Consider the following 18,825-nt stretch of genomic DNA (forward strand, 5'->3'; position numbering starts at 1 on the left):
CCCCCAACAGTCTAGTTCACTGGGGGTTCAGTCTTAGCAGGACCCAGGGCTTCCCCTTCCACTGGTGCTCTTACTAGGATATTCATTGCTACCTATGAGGTCAGAGTCCAGGGTCAGTCCATGTATAGTCTTTAGGTAGTGGCTTAGTCCCTGGAAGCTCTGGTTGCTTGGCATTGTTGTACATATGGGGTCTCGAGCCCCTTCAAGCTCTTCCAGTTCTTTTTCTGATTCCTTCAACGGGGGTCCTGTTCTCAGTTCAGTGGTTTGCTGCTGGCATTCGCCTCTGTATTTGCTGTATTCTAAGCCTAGATATTTTAAACATCATGTTTGGACATTCTTTAACATATAAGTGACATTTAGTTTCAATAGGCAGCCTCTCTATTTGGGCCTAACTTGAAGGTCTCAGGCAATCTTTGTGATCTTGATCTTCAGTGACAGATAAGTGCTCAGAACTCTGGCCAGTGTTACCTCGCTCACTGTGTTCTGTCTCCACTAAATTCCCACTGATCTTAGAAGGTGCCTCCTCCTGTCTGTCCGATGACACTGGGTCAGAGACATTGCCCCACTACGTCTTTGTTGTGTTTCCTGTTTGTCTAGTTTCCTTTGGCCAAAAAGACAAAACTTCCCTTACATTTTTATTCATCTTCTATACTTATTGGTACTTCCTGGATATAGGAATTTTTAGAACTGAGGCAAGAATGAATACACATCAGATAATTCTGAGGAACTCACAGTGGTGGTGTCTTCATTTCCTTGAACTGACAATTTCATCCATCCACTTCGGAGTCCTTTGATGATTAATTCTTGAATTATGTCGGTGGTATTTAGGAAGAGGAGGAAGAGAAGGAGGAGAAGAAAGAAGGAAGTGAATTTACACCATTTTGTCATATACTTAGATGTCAGTTTATCTTTTCTGAAATCATTGTAATCATATCATTTCATTAAGATTTAGCTAACAATGCACCAAGATACTTAGCCCAGACAAGTTTTCAGCAATTAGTGGCCCAAATACTGTATCAGGAGGACTAATACTAAGCTTTCTCTTCTTTATTGTTCCTTAATTAGCAAATATCCCTAAAATATAGCATCATTATACTCCTGGTCATTCCTATCAGCAAATGGTCCATTACCAACAAAGATACCAGAAAAGAGGAAATCTCATTCTCACATATTAAACAAAGCACATAATTACCATGAATGCCCAAATTCTAACTTTTTAAGTTTCTACCTTATCCATTTATTTAGCTTTGGCATCATGAGTCATATGTGAATCACTGAGCTGTGATGGAAATTCCTGACCCACAGGATGAATTTCACATGCCATAGAAAGAATGTGTTAATCTTGTGAGCGTCCTTACATTCCTGCGAATGGGTTATTGTGGGTTCTGAAACAGATGTATTAATTCTGAGATTCTTTTCAACACTGAAATCAGTTATTTCAGATTCTACCATGATCTGAAACAGAGATTGACTGAGTCCAGGTTTGGAGGGACTGAAAGGAGGGTTAACCAGCCTTTCTTTCACACTAATCCCATTGTTTATAGAGCATTTTATTTCATTCCAAGAAATGTTTTGGGAAATGACAATATGATCTGTTCTATTATTCTGAGGATGAATTTGTACTTCTTAATTTCAATGGAAAGCTAATGTAACTCTATTTTTTTCCTCTCTGGTTGCTATGACAACTAGGTTATGCTCTCTAATGTCAAGAGGTAAAACCAGTTTGCAAGGATATTATTAAGCATCTAAAACAACTTTTTGGTATCTAATGATCACCGAAAGAGAGAGAAAGAGAGAGAGAGAGAGACAGAGACAGAGACACAGAGAGAGAGAGACAGAGACAGAGAGAGACAGAGACAGAGAGACAGAGACAAAGCAGACAGACAAACTCAGAGAAAGACAAAGAGACAGAGAGACACACAGAGACAAAGAGAGAGACGAAGAATATATATCCATGTTTCTGCCTTTCCTTGTTTGAGTCAGTGGAATATTTTGTTGGCAAATCTGATTTTGATCCCTTCCCTCATGTCCCAAGCCCTGTTCTAGCTGAGTAACTTGGGAACACTGGCCATTCATGAGAAGAAATGTAGGCCGCAGAGCTGTCAGTTACTCAGCCATTTCCCCTGCTTCTGTGTCCTAAAATAATCCCACACCTGTGCAGGGCAAGCCTAATTAGCCTTTGACTCTCGACATTGGACTCTGGCTGGAATCGGAATATACTTTTGGAAAATGTAAAAGGTGTTAGATGAAATTTCTAATTTTAAGAATGTTTGCAGTAAAATTTAACATTGTGGCATTCTGGTTTTAAAATTCCCCTAACAAAATGGTGACTACTGAGGAAAAACGAAAATGTTAATAAAGCCCTAAATTCTCCCTAAGCTGTCTTAGAAATCCGAGGCCAAAATCATTATCAAAAGTTTGATAAAGAAACAAAGACTGAAGGAAGTGACAAAAAAAAAAAAAACCTTAACTGTTTTTATATTTAAACAGAGCGAAACAGTTCTGGAAAGGTAACCAGTATGTGGGCTGGATGAAGGAAGATAAGACTCATTTCAATAGGGTCTGTTTGTACAGAATTCTCTTAGCTGTGATTCCTCAATGAAGAATGCTGGTTTTGCTGGTAGAAAGAGTATAGCTCTGACATAAAAGGTTAAGTTTTCTGACTGCAGAAAAAAAGTGACTGGTTCCAATGTTCCTGTGGCTGCTATTTCTCAAGTGCCTTTCCCTTATTCTGAGGTGGGTACAGGCTTCTAGTGTCATAGTCTGCATATTTCTTAATCACGTGATATCATTATGAACTGTGTATTAATTATAATAAAGAAATGTACTTGCTCACATGAAGCATAAATTTCATGTGGCCATTCTTAACTTGCCAAAGATTATATAGTAAAAATAATGATTTAAATGATATGAACTATAGGGAAAAAATGACAATAATAATCTTCCATCTGTGGGGATGTCTGTTAATAGGGGCCCCATTCTGATTTAACGTCATTCTCGCCTGTGTTCCATTAGCCTTTCTATTTCTCCCTTTGCCTTCTCTCTTAAGATCACTACCTCCTCAGGATCTTCTTCCACTTTCGTAAGCCACAACACATACACAAATAAAGAGAGAAAGAAAGAGGGAGTATTTTAAGTTTTTTTTTTAAATGGAACTGTCCCTGAATCCATTGCCTGCCTGCCTGTGGATCCCATTCCTCTAACTGGGCTGTCTTGTCTGGCTTCCGGTGGAGAGGATTCACCTTGTCTCTCAGAACTCGATGTGACAGAGGAGCATGAGGAGGGAGGAATGGGCAAGGATCTGCATGAGTGGGTACTGGGAGGGGTGGCTGATATTAGTATGCAAAATGAATACGTAAATAAATGAATTTTTTAAAATGGAACTGTCCTGTCATTCCATGGGTGTATTTCCCTTGTCATCTATTTGTGTACACAAATACTTCAAGCTATCTGTGTTTTTTATTTATAACTCTGCATATTCATGTAGATGATATTAACTTAGTAAAATGTGAGATATAATAGGATAGTATAAGCATGCAGTCATATGTCTACACTTCAAAATATGCCTAGCAAAATTAATTTTCAGTCTATGCAATGAATAAAGTAAAGGCCAAATGTACAAACAAGTAAATGAAAGAATGAACAGTAGTACGAAATCTCAGGGCAGGAATAAAATGACATTAGAGGAAGATTCTCATTAAGCTTCGCCAAAACTCTGTATCTCTTACCAAATGTCTTGTGAGTACTCTAGTGCTGTGAAAACACCATGATCACAGAAACTCTTATAAAGGCAGACATTTAATTGGGGCTTCCTCACACTTTCACTGGTTTAGTCCATTAGATCATATATCAGGGAGCATGGTGGCTCACAGGATGACACGGCGGGTAGGTGAGGGGGGAGAAGTAGCTTAAGAGTCCTACATCCAAATTAGCAGGCATCAGGAAATGAAGACAGACATAGGACACAGCTTGGGCTTTTGAAATCTCAAAGCCCACCTCTAGTGACACACTTCCCCCAATAAGGCCACACATACTCTCAAAAGGCCACATCACCTAATTCGTTTCAAGTAGAACCACTCTTTGATGACTAAGTATTCAAATGCAAGAGCCTACAGGGAGGGCATTTTCATTCAAAATACCACACCAAAAATGAAGATTTTTCTATGTACATAATAAAGGTACATAGAAACGAGGCTATTCAGTGGTCCAAGGTCTATGATTGATTTCAATTAATTTGAAAACTCTAACTGCAATATTTATCATTGTTTGATTTTTCAGAAGAAAATAGTAATTTAAAAAGATTGAGTAATAATTTACAATAAAACACAGAGGTATTAGAAGATAAAGTTTTAAAAGAATGAATGCATAATGAATTTTTAAGAAATGTTGAGTATCTGATTCAGTTATGTATAAAAAATAGAGATTGGAGTTCCTCAATTCTGACCTGTAATAAACGTGAAGCCTGGCAAATTCATTCCCCACAGGGATTCTTAAGACTCTAGACAAGTATTAGGGAACAGGTTTCAGATTTTTCAGCATTGCACTACAGAACATCCAGAATGGTATCCAAGTTATTAGTTATCAGCAGTGAAGGTATTGTTGTATATGCTCACTGGCCATTGATTTGCTGTTTCCCTATTTAGAACTGAGGAGGCACAAAAGGCCCATTTTGTGTTCCCCATGCATGCTGGGACAAATGTTACATATGCATGTAATTATCTGCAGGCAAATTAAATGCTCACAATTACAGGCTCGGATGCTCCCACCTATAGACCAGATGTGGCTCCTGTAAGCAGAGATTACCTTCAATTTTTGACCAGGTACTTATTTCTAAATCCCAGGTAAACCAAGGTGTCCTTTCTGTCCTCCAACCAAAGATAACATGGAGGAAATGTTGATATTTTGTGTGTCTCAGAAAAGCAGAGTGAAAGACAGAGAGAGAGGCTGAGGTAAACACTTATCTCCATTCTCCCCTGAAGTAGCAGAGCCATGCTTAATCCCCAATTGCCATTCCAAATGGTTCTCTGGAGGGAAAGGTTACCCAGGAAGCTGCACCACTAAGCACTGAGGAGAAGCTGAGAGGCAGGATGGCGCTGGTGGACCCACCTCGTTTTCTGTCTACAGACAAAGGCTGGTAAGTATTGTACACAAGTATACACCACGCGTGATGGGAAAGTATTGTAGACTCTGTTTGCATACAAGGTGCTGTCCTGGGCTGGGTTTCCCGTGTATCCCACGAAGAAGGTGGTAGAATCTCCTGTGTGGTAGTTACTTTTCTTAGTGATGTGAGCAAATACTTGACAAACTGAAAGCATCAGCAGCTGAGGTACTCCCCAACAGTTAGTGAAAAGGAGAGGCCATGATTTGAGGAGGATGGGGAGGGGTATGGGGGAGGTTGTGAGGAGGAATGGGCAGGGAGAATTACAGTGATTAAATTATAATCTCAAGAATAAAAGATTACGATAAGAGAGGAAAGAGATTCATCCTCCCTGGGAGTACAGAAGAATTCTATACACTGTGGTAATGAAGTCACAGTAGAAGGAGCAGCAAGGTCTATGCTGCAGCAGGGGAACAAAGAAGTGTGCACAGCTGGCTTTTCCCTACTCCTCCTCCTCTCCCTCCTCCTTCCCCTCCCCTTGCTCCTACTCCTCCTACCCCTTCTCCTCCTACTCCTCTTCCCCCTTCACCTCTTCCTCCTACCCCTTCTCCTACTCCCCCTTCCCCTACTCCTCCTCCTCCTTTTCCACCTTTCTCCTACTCCTACTCCTCCTCTTCCTTCCCCTTCTCCTCCTTCCCCTTCCTCTGCTCCTCCTCCTTCTCCTCCTCCTCTTCCAATTTCTACTCCTCCTCCTCGTCCTTCTTCTCCTTACACTTACATTCTTCTTTTTCTCCCTCTGTATTTTTTGGACACTGTTGTCTTACTAGACAGGGTCTCTTAATCTGTAGCCTTGGCTGGCCTAGAACTCAGTGTGAACCCTGTCTAGTCTTGAACTCATAGCAATCTTCCTCTCAACTTCATGGCTGATGGAGTTACAGGTATGGGCCTGTTTGCTCCTTTCTTGTGTGTGTGTGTGTGTGTGTTTTTTTTTTTTTTTTTACTGGAAAGAGGTGATAAAGTACTTCATGTCAGCCTGGTAGGCAACATGGTCACTATGTAGCAAAGGCTGGCCCAGAACTCTCCATCCCTCTGCTTTCTTTTGCCAATCTTTAGAATTACCACGTTTCATGAGGCCAACCTACTCTCTCCCTAATCATTCAGACTTGGACTGCATCCAACAGTAAGTGCCTTTCACACTCAAGAGTTGCTCCCCTGTCCCACCCCCCAGTTAAACATCTCTCAAAACATTCTCCAGACACCCAGTGACTCACTAATGCCAGAGGCAACTTTTAATTCAATCAAACTGACAGAGTTCTCCATCATAGGCAAGAGAGGAATAACTAGGACAATCGTCTCTGCTCTTGAAATCTGGGAGAAGTGGTTCTTAAGTCTACACTGAATATACTCATGAACACAGATGCCTGCCTCCCTGCCTGGTGCTAGTACTGTAAGGATAAAATTAATGCCATGGATAAGAATTTTCCACCTTGTAACTCAGGCTATGACAATTTGTCCATCCACTGCCTCACTGATTTGTGTCAGGATCTGCACAGCCCAGCAGTGAGCAGAGCGAACTGGATCTGCTGTGTTTGATAGGCCATTGCCACGTTTCCCCTGACAAGTTAGTCAGGAGGAGATAGGTTCTGCTTGGCCAGTGGTGACAAACAACAGACGTCCCTTGTCCCAGTAATCACTGAGGCACGGAATAAAGGGAATGTCATACATTACATTTTGTATTTCTTTGGCATCCTCGGATCTGAGTGTGGGCTATGTCAACCATCAGCACCAAGTCAGAGCTTAGCAATGCTGTTATCATTTTACTCTCAATCAGGGAGAATGTTGGGGGCAAGTCCTTCCCAGGAATGAATTTGAAGGGCTATAGGAGCGTATGGGCAATTCTAAACTGACTTTATATAGTGTCTGAAAAGTCTTGTCTCATAAAAGGCCACAACATACATATAACTCCTGTATTCCTTTGTGTGGTGCCTCATATCTTGACTCGGTACTGCTCATATCTTGCCTTGGTACTGCTCAAGTCTTGCCTTGGTACTGCTCATGTCTTGACTCCGTACTGCTCAAGTCTTGCCTTGGTACTGCTCATGTCTTGACTCCGTACTGCTCATATCTTGCTTTGGTACTGCTCAAGTCTTGACTCAATACTGCTCATATTTTGCCTTGGTACTGCTCAAGTCTTGACTCAGTACTGCTCATATCTTGACTTGGTACTGCTCAAGTCTTGACTCAGTACTGCTCCTATCTTGACTTCTTGTACTTCTCCTATCTTGACTCGGTTCTGCCCTTATGTTTGACAGCTGAGTAATGATTCTGTCCCTGAGAAGGAATTGCACAGACCCCTCAACCTGTACTCACAGTGCCCTAATGGAGGAAACACACAGCAGGTTGGTGTTTATGCCGGCTCTTTATGAGGCTGTGCTCTGAGAACTGGATCAGATGTGTTTAGAGGAGCAAACTTTAAAACAATGAATCAATTACAGACCTACAGGGAGTCAGTGATGTTATTGTGTCTGTGTGAGTCTCTGTTTGGCAATTGACTTATGAGTTTTCAGATGCAGGAGCTTGCTTCTTCTTGTGTGGGAGAGAGACTCTGGCAGCTCCTGCTGAAAGCAGCCTGAAAAGGCTGAGTCACCATCAGTGTTTTCCCTTGCTTGATTTTCTGAGTCAAGGTGAGAGGACTACAATGTTCAGGAGCCTTTGCGTGTCTGCTTTCATGGATCAGAGGTCTCTGAACAAACATTTAAGGATGTGTCATGAGGCTGTTGTGGATCCAGTGGTTCACTGGTTGCCTACCTTGTGTGTGACCTTAGATTCATTCCTCATTAATGAAGAATGCAACTAAATCGAATCATAAGTCACTGACATTTCAGTAGGCATGATAATCCTTATGTCAGGTTATGAAACACCTTTTAATTAATGGTACACACCAGAAGCTGGCATACTTTCTAGTAGTGCGGCAGCTAGGACTTATTCACTTTTTGAAAATGATATAGTCTCCTTCGTATTTGCTTAGCTTTTCCATAATACCTGATAAAACAGCCAAGGCCGCTAAGAAAAAGATATAAAGATAAAAAAGAATATTGCCACTGGGCTCCAATCTATTCAGTTAGGGAAAAAATAAAACACGTGGCAGCCAGACAATACTCTGTTTATCATTTATTGAGCATTATTGTAAAATATTAGGGCTTGCAAAACATTAGGTACCCAAATATTTGGAGAATTCTTGCTGTAACCGTCTGCTTTCCAATACGTTATGATTTATCATTTTGAAAACCTAAGTTCATTTTTAAAAAAAGACACCATGCTGTGAGTTTATCAGGCTTAAACTGAGCTCTGTGTGTGACTTTCCTAAGCTTGTGGCATAAAGTACAGGATTCCTAGCAGAGGCTCTTCCTGTTCAGCAGATATTCTGGTGGATGGTGGTAAGAACGCATTGTCCTGTTGGCTATGTACTAAATATGCTTAATGAGAACCAGATGGTTCTCGGAAGAAAAGGTTATCTGATAGATTCGTTCAGCATTCCTCAGATGCTGTGTCTGCCTCCCACGTCACCCTCTCTACTTGACCCCTGACTCTTTCAGTTTGTTCAGTGATAATGCCACGGGGCAATGGAGCCCTAACAGGGAAACTGCACTTCCCATCCTGCTTTCCTTTACTGGCTGCACGCTACTTCTGACAAAAACATTTTTTATGGCACTGCCCTATCGTTCCCATAAGCACAGGAAAGATGTGAGGATGCCTGCGTGTATGTCCAGGGAACCTGTGCTTCCAGTCTTCACAGATAGTCCAACAGCAGTAGCACATAGGGATCTTCCTCTCCTCAGAGACAGAACTCAGCCTCTCGGATAATCTGTTATAAGATCCTGAGGCTCGCTAACAGCCAGTAAACCATGCTTCCTCAGGGAGAAGGTCGTTAGAGAATCTATCACCATCCCTTTATATGTTGCTTCAGGTCTAACAGACCTCTTGTCTGTTGTTTGCTTCTATGACTTTGTGTCTCTGTGTTCTCTGCAGAGTTACTGTAAACCCCAGGCTTTCCCTCTACCTTGCTCATTCAAATGGAATCCATTAGTTCATGCACCTTTGCTCTAAGTAAATGGATTATGTCCTTTCACTGAAACTTGGCTATTTTCCCCAAGAGTTGTGATCCATTTCCTTCTACTGCATCCAAGTTGTCAAAGACTCAACCTCCCCGGCACACATATGTTTCTGAGTAGATCAGCCTTTGCTGTTCAAGATGGCTTCTAAGGTCTGTGACAGGCAGTTCCCATAGTTCTGAGGAATATTACTGTACCATTCTATTCTCTGATATTTCTTTCTTCCATTCTATCCCTTTCTGTTACTTGGAATCCAATTTCACATCTTTAAATTTCCATTGTGTTGGCAGGTCTTTGGGGCATACCTCCTATAACTTTATCTAGAGAAGTACTTTCCTTGCCTTTCTTTTCCTGTCTCTGAGTCACACAAAAATAGTTTGTTTCAGTAAATGGACCGATGTGGTTACTGTAGGTATGCTTTGATTTCCTAAAAATCTTTGTTTGTAAAATCTATTATGTGCCAGGTTTAGGGTGACTCCAGGGACATCTCCTGCATCTCAGAGGAGAAGGGTATGGGGAAAGGGGTTGTGTGAGGGGTAGATGTGAAGAGGAGGGCTGTGATATGGATGTAAAGAGAATACCTATGTTTTTTAAAATAGAATTTTGTAACATCTCTGCATTTGTTTTACAAACTTGTGCTAATTTCTCTGTCATCACTGTAGCCCTGCTTTTCCTGGCGTTGTAACCCAGACTACCTTGTCTTATCTCCATATGTTTTCAGAAACTTGGGTTTCATTACATTGGTACTATCACTGAGCACACATATTTGAATAAAAGAGCCCATTGTATAAGAATACTAAAAAAACAAAGTTATCATTTGAAAACAGAAGAGGCATACATGAGTGCATATAATTACAGCCATCTGATAGTTGACAACGGTGAGGGTGAAAATAGATGTCAATACGTATGAGAATGAAATTAAACTATATGTATCATGTGCCGCAAAATCAACTCCAAAAGGATCAAAAAACTTAATATGAAATACAGATACAACTGAAAGAAAACATGGGTAAGATACAGGTTTTCTAAAGGCCTTTCTATGTAGGGCTGCCTTGCTTTGAGAAAGGAAGGCAAAATTGACAAGTAGGAGGACTTCATATAACTAAAAAGCTTCTGTGCATCCAAGAACATAAAGAGGAAGCTAAGAAAGGATAAGAGTCTTCGCCAGCTAACTATCTGGTAAAGGATAAAAATCTAGACTACACAGAGAATGGAAAAGCCATAAAATGAATAAATAACAAGTTATCAAAAATAAATGACCCAATTAAAAATGGCTGTGTACCTGAAGCAAGAGTTCCCAAAGGAAATACATACAATAAAAATGACTAAGGAATGTCTTTAAAAGTGTTCAATATCCTTAGCGATTAAAGAAATGAATTTACAACTACTGTGAGATTTCATCTTATCCCAGTCATGATGACTAAGGTCAAGAAAACAGCTGAGAGCAAATGATAGTGATAATATAGGTAAAGTGGACCATTGGTGCACTACTGGTCACATTGCCAACTGTGGTAGCCACTCTAGAAACCAGTGTGGAGGATTCTAATAAAACAAAGGGGGTTAGACATCCTACTGTACAGGTGTTTCTCCGCCACTTTTTTTTTTTTGCCACTCACAACAGATAGAAAATGGAAAGAACCTAAGCCTCTTTTAACTGAATAATGAAAATAGTGTACATATACACAAAGGAATTCTATTTGACTGTAAATAAAAAAAAGTGAAAACAAGAACTTTTCACATAAATGGGTGGAACTAAAATACATTATATTGAGTGAGGTAAAAAAAAAAAAGACACAGAAAGGAAAATGCTGCATGTTCTCCCTTATTTGTAGAGCCAAGAAAGTAGAAAGGGACCATGGCAGGAGGTTTGTATAAGGAGCATTACAGAAGGAGAAAGTACAGCACAAGTTCTATAGAGAAAGACATGGGGAAAGTGGAGAGGACATAAACTAGAGAGATGGGAGGAAGGCAATGTGAAGGGAAATAGAGAAAAGAAAAATATACGACGCTGAGGATGCTTTTAAAAACCATAGAAAACATTATTTTATAACACATCTATGTAGTATAATTAGAGATACGCTCCACAGGGTGCTAATGTCCCTCCCAAGTCTCATAGATTATCAAAAACAACATCCCCAGGGCTGGCATAAGAAACATACTTTCCTTCTATGTGTTGCTCAGCAGAGTTCAAGACAAGTCCAAAATGGATAAGCTATTGTTGTTGCCTCCCAGAACCTATTGTTGAGGACACAGGAAGAGTCAAACTGGAACTGACTAGAAGCTTCTTTCTGAGGACCAGCTCTCACAGCATCTAAAGGTACTATGTCAGTCGCAAATGGAAAAGCAAGCAACTTAATATTCCCTCACAGCTATAACCCCTATAAACTACAAGAATGATGATGAGCCCAGCAGGATATTCTGAATGGTGCCATCATGATGTATTTATTTTGTGGGTAAGCAAAAGCTGCTGAGTTGAATTTAAGGCCTATTTGATAGCAGGAAATTCATGCTTGGTATTGTAAATCTTGCCAACTCCCCAGGGTCATAGATCTTGAAGGAGAACCTACTGTTACCATTTCCCTAGGCCAATATAATTTCTAACTGAATTCTAAATACCCTTATACAACAAATAAATGCAATTCTCGCTCTTCACCAAAGAAGCATCTTTTTGTGACAGAAAAGGAGACCATTACAGAGATCTGGAACTTGTCAAAATACAGAAAATAAGTTATTGTGGGGTGTTGAACACCCCACAATACCTCCACAACACAACCCTGACACCTAAGGCTCCAGGAAAATGGCAGGCCTCATCTATCCTAGGTAAGCTCTCTACCACAGAGTTACATATTCAGACCCATTTTGTAATTTTATAATTTACTTGATTGTTTTATTAATTTTTTTAAAACATTGAGATAGAGTCTCACCAAGTTGTCCAAACTGGCCGCAACTGTGTTATCCTCTGTCAACCTCTGATACAGCTTGAACTGTAGATGTACACCATCATCCTGGTTAAACATGACATCTGACATTGATGACTGTATTCTATGACTATTACATATATACAATACTTTGAATGTTTCTATTTCCAGTATAAAAGATGTTTTCACATTTACTAATTTACTTATTTAATGATTAAGTAAAAGTTGAAAACTATGTTTAATATTTTTATTCAAAAAATAAATTAATCATTGTAAGCTCAGGAATCAGAGATTCTCTATAAATAATTGAATCTACATGTCTCTAGATTTTAATTCTACCTATGTGTTTCTAAACAAATACCAAATTGGCATCAAAAATTATGCATATTTAATATTTGCTAATATTAATATTTAATTCCATATTTTCCCAGTAAGTTTAATATGCACGTATAGTATGGTTAAATTCTGATGAAAAAAAGCAATGTGTGTTTGAAAAAAACAAACACAAAAAATGTATACTAAACCATATAATTTTGCTGTTCCCTTACAAAAGTAAATAAAATTTTACAGAATTTTTTTTATATATTGTGCTAGTAGAAATACCTCTTTCCTTCCTCTAAATAAGCAGAGAAATAGATATGGATGATAGAAAGGGGCCTAAAGATATACAAATATTTATCATACTTTCCACAATAGTATCAATACTATGTTAATCAACACTGTATTAAATATTATCATTACTATATTATTCAATACTATATTAACTAGTATCAATATATATTAACAACACCATGCTTCCTAGTTTTGTTTCACATTCCTGCAGTAAAATACCCTGTGACAAAATAAACATGATATAGTCTATTATATCAGGGAAGTCACAGCAACAAAAGCTTGAGGGAAAGGGTCACATTAAATTATGTCCTCAGCATAAAGAAATGAGCAACTGATGCACATGTTCCCCCTTTCTTCCCTTCTGCCCAGTCCAGGACCCATACCCAAGGGATGGCACAGGATTTTAGGTTTTTTAGGTTTTAGGCTGGACCTTCTCATATCAGTTAAAAGTATTTAAGACAATTCCCTGAAGACATACGCACAGGCCAACCTGATCTAAATGATTGCTCATGCAGACTTTCTTCTGAGGCAGTTCTACATCTCGTCAAGTTCATAGGACTACCATTTTCCAGTCCCCACGGCCCCTTTTACTTGTTGGCTTTCTGAGCTTATATGGGGTTTTATACTCACACTTGAAGTTTTGCAACTAGGAGTCAAAGATGAGAGCAAATGAGATCCTGGCCTTTCTGGATCGGGATTATCTCTCTCAATGTGATCTCTTCGACTTCCACCCATTCATCTAAAAATCCCAAACATTTTTTCTCAAACAAAGGAAGCTTAAGAAGGAAAAAAAACTAGCAATAACCATAAGACATTCAACTGCTCCAAAGATCATGTGTATAAAAACACTTTGAATATCTGTGTCTAGAATCAAATCAAATGGCATCTATAAAATGGAATTATTGTCCACCCTGAAATCTAGAGCATAACAATCAATAGTAGACCATAAAGAAATTGATTCAAAGCATGTGTAGTAAGTAGTTCACATCTATAGGCCTGGTACTTTTCAACCTGCATAACATAGTGAGTTCTAGCATAGGCCACACTGAGACATTATCTCAAAATACCAAATGTATTTATTAATACGCCTTTCAAATTAAATAGTTTTCAGGTTAAAGTTCTTGTTAACTTTGGGTATATGACATTTACTCACGAACTGAAGGATGAAAGAGTCAAGTAATTATATAGAAAGTAATTTTGATTTTCCAAGTAACAGCCACAGTCTCTGGAGAAATGATTTTAGCTCAAAGTGGTTAGCTCCTTTCCCAAGTGATGATTTATATCATTTAAAGAGAAAATGAAAAGGAAAAGAAAGGAAAGGAAAGGAAAAAGGAAAGGAGAGGAGAGGAGAGGAAAGGAAAGGAAAGGAAAGGAAAGGAAAGGAAAGGAAAGGAAAGGAAAGGAAAGGAAAGGAAAGGAAAGGAAAGAAAAGCAATCTTTTTTTGAGTCGCTGGCCAGGGTTGCCCAAAAGACCTCTAAAAATGCATCCCATTACTTTAGCCTTTAGTCACTCCCCAGATGTGGAGAATAAATCCCCATTGCTGAAGACACCATGCACTTCAGAAACAGGGTCCACAGGCTCCAGAACTGGAACTGACCTGAAATCCACCTTCCTGAGAACTAGACTTCATGACACCGGAAAGTTCCCTGCAAGTTTCCACAGGAAGGAAGAACTCAACACTTCTACCTAGCTATGATGCCTATGAACTACATCAATGACCAGCATGGCACAATAACACACAGGGTACAGTGCTGGCAGTAGCCCACAGCTCCCTAATTTGACATAAGGCCCACTTGATAAGAGATCCTTCATGCCTGGAACTGGAAACCTTGCTAACTACTCAAGGCTCGTGAGGTCATGGTTATTGGAGGAGAATCTATCATCTCTAATTTACTAAACTTGCACAATCCCTAAATTTGCTATGAGACTGTCTCCTAGTAATGTCAGGAACTACACCCATAACGTCTTATCAACATGATTGTCCAGAAACGAGGTGAACACAAACAGCACCAATGGGCATGTCAAACTGAATGGGGAAGATCCCACAAGGCTTCAGCCTGATATAAAGAACTATGAGCAATTGAGGCATGCTGGGAGCAGGAGTGTTGCTTTTCCTCAGAGACGAGCACACCAATTGCTTGTTTAGTTACAAATGGTCAGCCCTTAAAACATATATGAGTAACAATATATAAAGTGAACAAGTGGTTATACTTTGGAAGACAGACAGACAGATAGAGATAGATGATAAATAAACAGAAATACATCCACTAACAATTAATTAAAGAAAGAGGCCATGAATTTTAAGGACAATAAAAAGAGGTATATGGGAGGGTTTCGAGAGAGGAAAGACAAAGGAGAAATGTTATAATTATATAAGCTCAAAAGTAAAAAACTTTTAAAATACCATAATTTTTTGATATAAACCTTGTTACAACATCCTCCTGAGATAATTTTCATTTTTTCCACTTTGACCCCAATACACTTTCTCTACAATTATTAGCTTTTTATTATAGCTTCTTTTAAGCTCTGGGGTTCATAATTTCTAAATCTCTAAAAGGTATTTTTAAAATATGAGTCAGAAGTATCCTTTATTAAAATAAATTGGTTTATAAAACTGCTTTTTTATTAGATATATTTCTTTACTTACATTTCAAATGTTGTTCCCTTTCCCAGTTTCCTGTCCATAAGCCCCGCTCTCCTCCCCCTCCCCCATAATGGTGTTCCCCATCCATCCCCCTTACTGTCAGCCCATATTCCCCTGCACTGGGGGTCCAACTTTGGCAGGACCAAGGGCTTCCCCTTCCACTGCTGCCCCAACAAAGCTATTCTCTGCTACGTATGCAGTTGGAGTCCAGGGTCAGTCCATGTATATAGTCTTTGGGTAGTGGCTTAGTCCCTGGAAGCTCTAGTTGGTTAGCATTGTTGTTCTACAATATATCTCCCTGATAAAAGATATGTCATCAAAGAAGTCCTCACTATTGGAGCAATGCTTTTGTAAAGAGTATTTAAGTGACATTTTATAGAACTGGCATCAGCTTTATACTGAGAATATTTTTAAAATTTGTTTCATACATTGACCCAACCTTGCATCCCTGGGAAGACGCCTACTTGACGGTGGTGAATGTTGATTTTGACGTGTTCTTGGATTCAGATTGCAGTAATTTTATGGTGCATTTTTGCATTGATATTCATAAGCAAACTGGTCTGAAGTTTTCTTTTTTTGGTTGGGTCCTTATGTAGTTTAAGTATCGGAGTCATTGTGGCTTCATAGAATGAATTAGGTAGTGTTACTTCTGTTTCTATTTTATGGAATAGTTTGAGGAGTGTTAGGATTAGCTCTTTGAAGGTCTGGTAGAATTCTGTACTAAAGCCATCTGGCCCTGGGCTTAGTTGTTATTGTTGTTGTTGTTGGAAGGTTTTTAATTACTTCTTCTATTTCCTTAGGGGATATGGGCCTGTTTAGATAGTTTACCTGTTCTTGATTTGACTTTGATACATAGTATCTGTCCAGAAAATCAACCATTTCGTCTAGATTTTCCAGTTTTATTGAGTATAGGCTTTTGTAGTAGGGTCTGATAATTTTTTTTAATTTCCTCAATTTCTGTTGTTATGTCTCCCTTTTCATTTCTGATTTTGTTAATTTGAATACTGTCTCTGTGCCCTTTAATTAGTTTGGCTAAGGGCTTATCTATCTTGTTGATTTTCTCAAAGAACCAGCTTTTGGTTTTGTTGATTCTTTGTATAGCTCTCTTTGTTTCTATCTGGTTGATTTTGGCTCTGAGTTTGACTATATCCTGCTGTTTACTTGTACAGATGATAAACCATTTCAGCAAAGTGGCTGGATATAAAATTAACTCAAATAAATCAGTAGCCTTACCTTATACAAATAATAAATAGGCTGAGAAATAAATTAGGGAAACAACACTGTTCACAATAGTCACAATAAATAATAGTCACATAGATAATATAAAATACCTTGGTGTGACTCTAACCAAGCAAGTGAAAGATCTGTATGACAAGAACTTCAAGTCTCTCAAGAAAGAAATTTTAGAAGATCTTAGAAAATGGAGAGATCTCCCATGCTCATTGATCGGTAGAATTAGCATAGTAAAAATAGCCATCCTTCCAAAAGCAATCTAAAGATTTAACACAATTCCCATCAAAAGTCCAAAACAATTCATCCAAGACATAGAAAGAGCAATTCTCAAATTCATCTGGAAAAACAAAAAACCTAGAATTGTGAAACAATATTTAGCAATAAAAGAACTTGTTGGGGAATCGCCATCCCTGACATCAAGCTATACTACAGAGCAATAGTGATAAAAACTGCATGGTATTGGTACAGAGTCAGACAGATTCATCAATGGAATAGCATTGGAGACCCAGAAATAAAACTGCATACTTATGGACACTTGATCTTTGACAAAGGAGGCAAAAATATACAATGGGAAAAAGAATGCATCTTCAATAAATGGTGCTGGTATAACTGGAAGTCTGTGTGTATAAAAATGAAAATAGATACATATTTGTCACCTTGCACAAAGCTCAAGTCCAAGTGAATCAAGGACTTCAACATAAAAGCAGTTATACTGAATCTAATAGAAAAAAATGGGAAAGCACATGGAACTCACTGGCACGGGGAATGGGAGCTAGGGATTCCCAAAATACAACTCCAATGGCTCAGACTCTAAGATCAAGAATGGATAAATGGGACCTCATAAAACAGAAAAGCTTCTGTAAGGCAAAGGACACGGTCAAGAGGACAAAACAGCAACCTACAGATTGGGGAATAAAACTTCACTAACCCCACATCCTACAAAGGGCTAATTACTCAAAATATATAAAGAACTCAAGAAGCTAACCATCAAAGAAAACCGAACAACCCAATCAAAAAAAAAATGGGGTATAGAACTAAACAGAGAATTCACAACAGAGGAATTTCGAATGGCTGAGAAACACTTAAAGAAATGTTCAAAGTCATTAGTGACCAGAGAAATGCAAGTCAAAATGACCCTGATATTTCACCTTACACCAATCAGAATGGCTAAGATTAAAACCTCAGGTGACAGCACATGTTGGCAAGGATGTGGAGAAAGAACAAGACTCTTCCATTGCTGGTGGGATTGTAAACTGGTATAACCACTCAGAAAATCAATCTGGAGGTTTCTCAGAAAATTGGGAATAGATCTACCTGAAGCCCCATCAATATCACTCTTGGGGATATACCCAAAAGATGCCCCAGCAGGCCACAGGGGCATATGTTCATAGCAGCCTTATTTGTGAGCACCAGAAGCTGGAAACAACCCAGATGTCCCACAAGAGAAGAATAGCTGTGGTTCATTTACACAATGGAATACTACTCAGTTATTAAGAACAAGGGCATCTTGAGTTTTGCAGGCAAATGGATGGAACTAGAAAATAGCCTGAGTGAGATAACTCAGACCTAAAAGGACATGCACAGTATGTTCTCAGTAATAAGTGGATACTTGCCAAAAAAGTACAGAATAACCAGGACATAATCCACAGAACTCAAGAAGGTTAACAAGCAGAAGGGCCAAAGTGTGGATGCCTCAGTCCCACTTGAGAGGGAGAAGAAAGCAATCATGGTGGACAGAGGGAGGGAAAGACCTGAGTGGGAGACAGGACAGGGAGAGGTAAAGTGAAATGGGATCAGGTAATGGGAGGGGGAAACAGGAATGCAAACCTGAAGGCCAGCAGAAAGAATGGAAACAGGCAATCTTGGGAGGAGGAGGTGGAGGTGACCCTCTAGAATGTTCCAGAGACCTGAGAGGTGAGGTATCAAAGGGAGGTACCTTAGATGAAATGCCCTACAGTGGGGAGAGGGAACTCATAGAGTCCACCTCCAGCAGAAAGGCAGGGCACCAATTGGAAGAATGGGAGTTTTTCATGGTTTGAATATGGTTGGCCCAGGGAGTGGTAGTATTTGGAGGTGTTGCCTTGCTGGAATAGGTGTGTCACTGTGGGTGTGGGCTTTAAGACCCTCATCCTAGCTGCCTGGAAGTCAGTATTGTGCTAGCAGCCTTGATGAAAATACAGAACTTTCAGCTCCTCCCACAACATGCC

At 39.4% G+C, this 18,825-nt stretch overlaps 1 protein-coding gene across 3 annotated transcripts in view; it reads right to left on the reverse strand.

The window, feature by feature from the left end:
- The window catches only part of LOC103690886 (uncharacterized), a 109,117-nt gene that overhangs the window by 65,859 nt on the left and 24,433 nt on the right, over nucleotides 1–18,825 (reverse strand). For all 3 annotated transcript variants that reach the window (XM_087601004.1, XM_087601005.1, XM_087601003.1), the window contains 3 exons: nucleotides 13,371–13,479; nucleotides 12,135–12,215; nucleotides 733–803 (listed from right to left, as the gene is read on the reverse strand). The gene's annotated coding sequence lies outside the window, so the exon portion shown is untranslated. The remainder of the gene's footprint in view (nucleotides 1–732; nucleotides 804–12,134; nucleotides 12,216–13,370; nucleotides 13,480–18,825) is intronic.

This window comes from Rattus norvegicus, chromosome X, assembly GCF_021556685.1.
Source record: "Rattus norvegicus strain SHRSP/BbbUtx chromosome X, alternate assembly SHRSP_T2T, whole genome shotgun sequence".
In the NCBI taxonomy this organism is placed as follows: domain Eukaryota; kingdom Metazoa; phylum Chordata; class Mammalia; order Rodentia; family Muridae; genus Rattus; species Rattus norvegicus.